We start from the raw sequence: 10,018 nt of genomic DNA on the forward strand, positions 1-10,018 counted from the left end.
TGAAAATGAGCACACAAAGCTAAGATAACAATTTCTTAAGTCTCAGTGCAGAGAGAGGTACTCAAACTGAAGAGCAGGGCATTTTATGCAAATGGAAGCGAATGTAAGAACAGAAATACCGTTTTAATTGAAGTGGGGTATATTTGCAATAAAAATACTTTTGGACTGTGGAGCCAAAATTATAAGGATAAGAACTAACTTTTGAGTCCTCTTAGCTGTCTTTAGTCTCAATTAAAATTATTTTGACATTCTTAAAGAAACAAATTCCTTTTATGTTCATAACATCGACATCCAGTCCAACCATAGCCTATTCACCCATCATAACTGTCCTTGTGTTTAAGCTCTTTTGGAAACTTTGTTAATGAAAGGCCTCATTTGGTTATGTTTTGTGATCATATGCATAAACAGTAGCTAGAGTGCCACCAGACTGCATTCATGTGTATTCACGGGTCAGTGGTAAAATGCAGCATCTGCCCTCACCTCATGTACTGTTGCTCCCATATACACAATAAAATGAAATGTTAATGAATGCTAATGAAATGGCTAATTGCGGATTCGGTGCAACCATGTGAAACTTACTCTCTGGGCCTCGCTGTTCATCGTTTATCACTCTTGAGAGTTACGGGATAAAAAAAAAAAAAAGAAAAAAAAAAAGAATAATCATATTAAACATAAAAAACAATGAAATGACAATTATTATGCATGCAGACCTGGAGCCGTGTTAAACTGCGGTGGTGGTAACATCACGCCAGCTCAGAGGTGACATTCTTGTGCTTGTTCCATAGATTGTGTTAAAACTTTTCTGACAGTGAGATGGAAAGATGGAAAGGTAGGTAGTCTGCAGCAGGCTGGCCAGCGGCGATTTTTCAACTCAGCAACAGTCTTGCTTGTCATTCCAAACAGAGACAGCTGCTGAGGCCTGCTAAAGCTGAATAAAGCTCATGGCTGTCTTTATCTCCCGGCCTGTGAGCCCAGAGTGGTTTCAGGCAGTGATTAGTGAGGTAGATCTCATGTGGGTTACCCTTTTGCTGGGGCAGATCAGTGGTGAAGATTTCAGGCATCTGTGCACCTTTGTAGTAGGAGCAGGTGAGTGACAATACAAGAAAGGAGAGAGGAGGTGGACGTTGTGAGGGAAAGGGGAGAGAGGCAGATGGGGGAGAGGTCTGTATAGCAACTTTAGGAGATGAAGGTTGCATGATAAGTTTGCTCAGGGAATAGAGGTATTATTTAGATAGAAATAAAAAGCATGCTGGTGTTTTCTTGGCGTTTCATCATGCAGCTGTACATTTTTTAGAACAACTGAAAACCTATTCAGAGACTTTAAAAATGCCTTTAGAGAAGATTTTATTATGATTTGCTTTAAGTTTTAAACAGATAACTTTTCTGCACAGAGCTCCATTTTTTCTTTCCCATAAGTGTGATTAAATGTTACATTCATATTTTGTCAAATGTTTGTCAAAATTCATACTAATTCCAAATTTCATGTTCATAGATATAAAAATGCTAACATTAATAAATTTTCTGTCACAAAAATCTAGCTGATGTCATTTTCATGGAATGTTTTGCTTCTTTCTGTAAGACATTGTCATTGTTTACTTTGTTAACCACATAGTATAATTGTCTGATTAATACTTTTAAGGGTTTAAAGGCAAATAATGCACAGTGAATCAGCATTGTTAGGGGAGTAGTTACTTAGATATTGCTTAAGCAATTGTGCTATGAAGCTAATGATTTAATTTACTGTCTTGCTTATGGTCCAGGCTTTCCCCTTATTGAAACACTTTGAGTGGTCAAAAGAAGAGATCATTTAAAATAATGCCTTGTCCCAACTTTCTACGAACAAATTGTATTGTGCCATTTGAAATCAAAAATAGGTTTTAAATGACTTGTTTTTAGTTAAACTGTGTACAGTATCCAGAGTTTAATTTTAAAACTGACATTTATACAAACAGACCTTGAATTATAACTTCCCTGTTAGATCTTCCTCTAAAAATCATATATTCTGCTATTTTTAAAACTCAAATAAAATGTTAAACATATCTGCTACTGCATAATAAAAATAACCACTTTGATGAGAAGTTTTCAATGTACAACACATTTTTTATCTCTGTAGTGATTAGTACAATCCTATGTGACTCCATAACATAAGCACATTGCTATATTTATTATTATTGTAATTATGTTACTTTAATATAAGATTAGATGAGGTAAGATTTTTTTAGAGGCTCAGAAATCAGCACAATGCCAGCTTGTAAATTAGCAGATCATGTTGTTGGCTCCGTGATTCAAGGATTCCAGGTAAAGTACATCTTCTTTCACATTTTTTCCTTTCTCCTTCTCTTCCTTACTCTCCTACCCTAGACTATTTGTAGCCAAACTAAATATTTCTTACCACAGAACTGTAGTTGTGAATTTCAGATATGGCCCTCCTGTCCCAGCATGGAACATGACATGGCATACTCTCATGCTTTCTACAGTGGTATTATTTTGTGTTTCTTTTGTTGGACCTAACAGTAAAAATGGTACCCATCTATTTCCGACTTCATTTGCTGCATAAATGTATTTTATAAGCCTTTAGGAAATGTCATATTTTCAATTTTAAATTCTGACAATTGTAATAATTTATATGAAAGATATTAACCATATGAAAAACTAGGTACCTGATAATTCATGGTTAACGTTTATGCTAAGTTATGCAAAGTGACAACTTGCTACAACTTGGAAGTCTGCAGAGTTCTGGAGCCTCCAAAAAGCATCAGCTGTAATGTGTTTTTAGTAGCTAATTAACAAATGTTAGCATGCTATCTGGTATAGGAACTTAAACAGTTTTGAATATATTAAACCTGTTAGTTAGCCTGTTAGCTATATCATTTCTAAAATGTCAGTTAGCTGATTTAGCATTTATTTGTAAAAACTGCTAACATGGCTGTTGATTAGCTTTTATATTATAGATATAAAAGGACAGTCATACATTCTAAGGCTCTCATAATCAATGAGGATTCGTTTCACAACAAGGTGTTTGCTTTGAATTATATAAACTTGCTTGTACCCCTGCACTCTGAAAAGTGCTGCCAGTCCTGTTACTAGAGTAAGAGCAGAGGTGACACAATTACTTTTTAGCAGCAGAGATCTTGTTTACTTTTGCAGATTGTAGATACATATGACTCAAATAATCCAGGATGACTGACTTCACAATCTGCCTAAACTAATAGGCCCCAGGAGATGCCTCCTGACTTTCAGCGGAGGAAAATGTCCTTATTGCAGAAACCAAAGAAGAAAGATGTTATCTGAGAAATTGTAAAGGTGGTTCGAATAACTTTTGTGTGACAATGAGGCAGAGATGAGACCTCATTTCTTACTTCGTTTCACTTGCCTTTTCCAGCGAGCAGCGTGAGACATTTCTCCTAAGGCTCATGTTAATTACCATCCTGAATGCATTGAATAGGCCTAACCTTTTTGGGGGATGTAGATCAATTTCAAAGATGGAAATCTAATTTAAGCAAGTCATCGGTTTCACAAATGTGTTTTTTCTTTGCTTGGGCTTCTTTTTGAACACGAGCAAGTGGCAGCTTGACCATTGTGTGGATTCCTTCAACATAGGAATTATTAATCTTAAAAAATCTCAAAATAAGTGACATTTAACCCAGACAAGAACATATAACAGGATAATGCTTTGAGGAATAATTTAGGACAGTGAAATCAGTATTTACTCATACTCTAGTTGAGCTTGCTTTGACTTCATTAAGCTAATTATACCCATCACAGTGCCACTGATTCCCCCCCTTCACCACTACCTCTACCAGTTTACACAAAAAAAAAAAAAAAAAAATAGAAACGCCTTCCATTTGCTTGGTAATGACAAAAGTTGCTCAATTTCAGAAGACTAACCAGCCATCTGCCTATATCCTGCTAAATTAAACTGATTTACCTTAAAGACAATGCATCTAAAGAGAGACGGAGTAGGAGAGGGAATCATAAGGGGGCACTTATGCATATGCTTGATAAAGATAAGTGACGTCCCATCTATTGGTTGTTAATGAGATCTTTTGCAACAGGAAGATATATGTGGCTGTGGCATGGGGCGCACTAGTGGGAAATGACTGCTGAAGGGGGCTGCGGAGGGAGGCACTTCATCAAGTATAATTGCTGTCTTGTACACACTGGGTCCCCAAAGGCTCTGGCTTCTCTGCAGACACCAAGAATCTTCCTCCTTTAACTTCCCTTTTTGCTCCTCTGCCTCACGCAACTCTTGTTCTCACGCTATTCAGTCTTTTCCCCTACTGACCCATGTTTGCCCATCCTCGCTGAGTGCATTATTCCCCCATTAAATATTGTTAATGGGACAATGTTTTGCTGGCTACAGAATCTGAATACAGGCTTGATTAATCAGGAAAAAATAAAAAAATAAAACAATGACTTCCTGTTCACCACAGGTCCCCTGTGTTCCTTTTAGTTTCATGTATAAGAAGTTTTTTGTCTACGTTGTGCATTTATTTCTAGGAAACAAAGTAACTAAGTCAAACTGGAATAGCAGCTCTTTTATCTTGCTTGAGTTGAAACATTTTTCTGTACAGTTTATTTTTAACAAGAAATCTCTGAAATGGGACACCATGCTTAGAAGAATTGCCCTGTTTTTAACAAGTGAAAGCAAACAAATCTGATATTTTAAGATTTAAGTGGATCATGAGTGTATGTTAACAGTAACTATGATTCTGCACTACAGCATATCTGTGCAAAATGTAATTTCTTAAAAAAAGGAAAAATTTCTGTGGCTCTGCTAATGTGAAATTATGCCCTAAACATTCATTTTGGTTCCATTTTCATTAACCAATATGAACAGATTTTTTGCTAATTCAGATAATTAAGTCACAATGATGAGTGTCTTATTGCAGTAATAATAATAACTGCAATTAGACGTTTTGTGCCATTCTTTGAATGCCACAAAAATAGCATAACTGTGACTTTTGGGTCATTTTCATTAATGCCATCTGCATGTGTGTCTTTGTCCAAAAATATATATTTATATATATAATGCATTAAATAACTTCAAGTCTTCTTCACTTGAAGTGGGCGTCAGCTTTAACAATAGATCCTCTAATGGGAAAACTCCAAAGTGGCACTAGCAACTTTGGCACTATCTCCTCATGCCCATTCAAAGGATAGTGGGAACATTGGCTTGCAACTAAAGCAGTTTCAGAGGGGCCTGTTCATGTTGGCAGGAAGAAGTGGAACTAAGTGCAACCATCAGCCAGTCCACGCAGATTGCATGGCACATCAGTGCTGTGCAGGCCTTCCAGGAATGGGAAGGGTTTGTCTTGCCAGAGCTGTTGAGCAGCCATGTTTGTAGCAGGTTAGTCCCTCGGCTGGGCACATCAGGTGGGCTTTGTAGAATGAGAGGGATAGAAATAAAGGAGTTCATGACTGGATCAGCAGATGAGGGAAAGAGGGGGACATTCTGTAGTTGGTGATTTGGTGCCATGCAGCTGCAGCTGCAGATAACATATGCCAGGAAAAGGGCATGGGCAGAGGCTCTGTTAACAATAATAATCCCAACAATATTTTCTAAAGAAGGGCCAATGTTAAGCCTAATGATGCTTTAGTTGAATATTATTAAAGGTATTCAACATATAACAATACAGTCATGTTTGTTTTGTTAATTATGTTAATTTGGTGATTACTGTCCAGAATGGCTTTTGTATAAGCTTCTTCAAGCTTGTTTGTCTTTCTTAAACAGAACTTAAATGCTTTTGCCTAACAAGTGTGCAAAAAATATGATACACTGATAGACTTAAATATTTTAATCATGAGAGGAGAGTAATAAATGTGGTGTATTTGATTGCTCTAGTCAGGATTATGGATCTGCAACAAGTTTTAAATCTTAAGTCTTCTGCTCAAAACTGTAGAATAAAGCTCATTTAGAAGTATGCCACAAATATGCTCCAAAGGGGGAAAGACAAAGAACAAAAATGTGCATAGAGCTTGTGTTACAATGGTTAGTACTTCCTCACATACAAAGCAGAGCGGTTTCAAATGCCACTTTGACAATGAAGTATAACCGCATTTACAAAAGGGTTTGCCACAGTCAGATTTGAGAAAATGTACAATTTTGATGTAATGTGTACATGATAGAGTGAAATATGCTACAGGAGTTGTGTTAAAAGAAACCTTTATGCTGATCCTCAGCAGATGATGGATGCTCAGCAGTTCCATCGGCATAACTCTTTGTAACATTTAGTGTTGCGGCGCAAGATCACATGAAACTCTCCCCTTTGGGTGACTATAATTCAGTTTTGATCCTGCATATAAATGTCTTTGCATACAAAGAATATACATGTAGTTTGATGTAACCACATTTTATCATAAAGTATATTTCCCCCTTAACTTTACTTGTGCACACTTCAAAAAACTTCCTGTCATATCCACATTAATGGCTTGTCATTCCGCCATAGACAAATGCTGTTAGCTGACTGAAATGAGAAGCTTAGCGCAGGGCCAAATCATGTCTGCAGCATGTCCAACCAAACGGAGCAAGGACATGTTGGCCAACTCTTCAACAATGGGTCTGCCTATCTCTTGCAGTGGGTACCTAGCACTTGCAGCAGCTGCCAAAGCCACTTCAAATAGCCCCCCACCCCCCCTTCAGCCAGGATCCCTCAGAATAGGTTTGAGTACAATCGTGAGATTGAGGCTAAGCCAGTAGACGGAGTAGCTTGTATAATTCTCACAAATATGCAAAGCCTTTGAACTCCACTGTATGCTGGAAATCATGCCATGTTGCAATTTACAGTGTGACTACAGATGATGGAGAATTATTGATTTATGAATAGGAGAGAAGCTTTCTGAAAGAGATTGATGGTGTAATGTCTTAGTGTGTCATCCCCGAGCTTATGCTTCCCTCTCACTTGCTGCTAAGCCCATCTGGTGTGTAATATTAATATTCCCAACTAACTACAGTATATGGATGCTGCACATATCTTCAATATACAGCAATGTAACAGCTGTAAGGCAGAAAAAAAAATGTAATATGTACTGAAGGCAGGGTAGGGGTAAAAAAAAAATTACAAACGTAAAAAGGGATGGAGCAATACCACTCCTCCAGGAAGTTGCTGATTTCTTTCTTGAACTTTTCTCAAAATGGACCCCTAACAAAAGGAAAAGAAATATGGCACTCAACAACAGGCGGCTGTCTGTGTGGGTGTGAGGGAGTGGGAGGATAATACACAGGCTGCAATGCCTGAGTGGGCATTTGTGCGACAGCCAGACTGAAATGGGCATCATTTCTACTTACAGCATACCATAAATTTACCAGTGTAGCTATGATAGGGCACACCTTCCAAATTTTAACATGGCAGACAGAAACTATACCATCTTTGCATTTATTCTTGACAAAAACTTTGACACTACATGATTTAATGCAATGTATTGTTTATTTCATGGGAATTTCCAAGACCTCAGAATTTACTTGAGATGGGGAAGTAAATTGATATTTATGTAATAACACTCATCCTCAGTGGCAAGGTATTTGGACAGTGCTTGCCTTCAATAAAGACACATTGTAGCCCTCTAGGATAAAGTGAGTATATGTAATAAATATCTAATATATTCACTGAGAACCAGAACTGATTTGGTTCTTGTGAGCTCTTTAGTTCTGTTTAGAACATTACAGCCAATCACCTTGTTGTGAAACAGCACTTTTGGATAGTAGTGTTAGTAGGGAACAGTAATACCTATAACTAAACAATAAACTCCACTAAACTTTGCTGATTTCCTGACATAAATCAAACCAACTATTTTTATTCTTGCCGATGTTTGCATAATAATCCTTTGTGGCAATTTTCAAAGAATAGGCTAACTCTTATTCTTACTTTAAGATGCAGGAAACTGTCCTACAGCTGCATATTGCCAATGATCCTTATGTGGTGTGGCCGAGAGAAAAAATGTCAGGCAGATCTTGGCAAGCAATGTGGATCACAACAGAAAATTCTTCTTGCTTTCTTCATTCTAATACTCCAATACTTTAGAAAACATCATGGTTAGATGCTACAGTACAAATGAAAGGAAATTTTACAATGGAAACCTTTGTTAACATTTTTTCCACAATGGCCTTGTGATGTATTAAATCATTACCAGGTCTTGACAACTTACATGTCCAAAATGGACATGTTTGGTTTATTTGAAACAGAATTATCAAGTTTCTTACAAAGCACAGTGATTGGCGTTGAAGTAGTTTAGTCTTGATCAAAACTTTTCCACCTGGAATGTTTGTGAATGTTAACAGCAGCTGATCTCTGCTGGAAGACAAGCCCTCATGTCTTTCAGCTTCCAGTTCCACCATTAGGCTGAGGAGACTGTTTTGTAGTGTGACCACAATTAAATACTTTGGGATCCCCATCATCATCCACTTTGATAAAGAACTTGTTTCAAAACAGCACGCCAAATCAATTGATTTTAATCATTTTTGTATTGGGTTCTGTTAATCAAACAGAAACCAACATGTCCCTATAGAGACTGGGGGTAGAAGCAGTACAAAAAACCCTCCCTTCTTTACTGGAAAAGACATTATTATTTATTGCAAAATAAATATTTTGGAGCTGGAATTTAAATTGGATTTTGTCTGTGAGATGTGAAGCAGATGGAAGATCTAAACTTCATAAACTCTAGTAAGAAAAACATGTGCACTCAGTGCAAAATAATTAATGTAAACCTTTCATCAGACAGAGAATCTTTACATGGAGGAGCAGAGTTTATTAGTGTGGGTTCCTCTGAATTATTCATTTACATACAGTTTTATATATATATATATATATATATATAGTTTATCATTATGCAAAGTGTACTTCAGCCATTCACCTCATACTAAAACAGTCTAGTCTGATTAACAACTTATGAACCTGCACATTGTGGAATCTCATCCATATGAATTAATTTACTCTCCATACTGGAAGGCTCCTAATTATCAGTTGTGCATCATGTATTACAGGAACCCAGCTGACCTTCAATTACAATAGCACCAATCAGAGTGGGGTTAATTCCGAGCGACGATCAATTTGGCCCAATCATTTTTGCTCCTCTCCCATGCACGGCTGAGTCTATTTGAAGCCAGTAAATGCATTTCTAGCCAGCCCACATCAACATATTACCTTGTTTCACTGTCTCTGTTAATAGAACACATTCATCAAAACCACTTTGCATATTGCGTTGCTTCTAAATACAGTGCTAATGTTACTGTGCTGAATGCATTTTCAAGCACTGTGTCCTTCTTACTGAGATTAATCCAATTGGACTGTGCAGAAGTACTTTATTTTGTGCTTCTTGTCCATTTGAATTTTATGTTCTGTACTGTGACTTTTCATACTTTGTGAGGCTCGGTCAAGATGTCGTCCACTGCAAATTAGCTCCTGTATACATTGCTCTGACTGTTTTCTGCATGCAGTAGAATAATCTTGCTCTAAATTTGCAGACATAATAAAAAAAAAAAAAAACTTCTGTTGTCAGTATTGAAGGTCATCGGGCAGTTAGTAAACTTTAGATCTTATTTCTTTGCCATGTGAAAGGGCTCAGAAAAAGAGTTGCTGCCTGAGGAAAAGAGCGCCAATGTAAGCGTTTGTATGTGTGCATCTTACAAAGCACACTTAACTGGAAGGCCACAAGTTCTCTCCTGAGTACATTTTCTGCTGAACAGCCAATAGCAATTGTCTTTGAAGGCAAAGTACAATGGGAAAGGAAACAAAAGCTTTGCTCCACTGTAACCCAGGAGTAGCTAGGCCTAAACAATGACAGTATGTCCTTGAGTTATAAATATATAATATCTGTCAGGTGGGAGCGGGAGGCAACAGCTTCTGATTGGCTTTGGTTATAAATCATTCATTAGAGTTCACATCAATAATTAATATTCTAACCAAGCCTGAATCCTTTATGTAAATACTGTCACACGTTAGAAGGTTACCATTGTAAATTTGCACAGACAGCAGTTTGTGAACTTTTGATTGCTGGCTTAATGTGCCGTGTTTGTTTCTTC

The sequence above is a fragment of the Melanotaenia boesemani genome, chromosome 5, assembly GCF_017639745.1.
Source record: "Melanotaenia boesemani isolate fMelBoe1 chromosome 5, fMelBoe1.pri, whole genome shotgun sequence".
Taxonomy (NCBI): Eukaryota; Metazoa; Chordata; class Actinopteri; order Atheriniformes; family Melanotaeniidae; genus Melanotaenia; species Melanotaenia boesemani.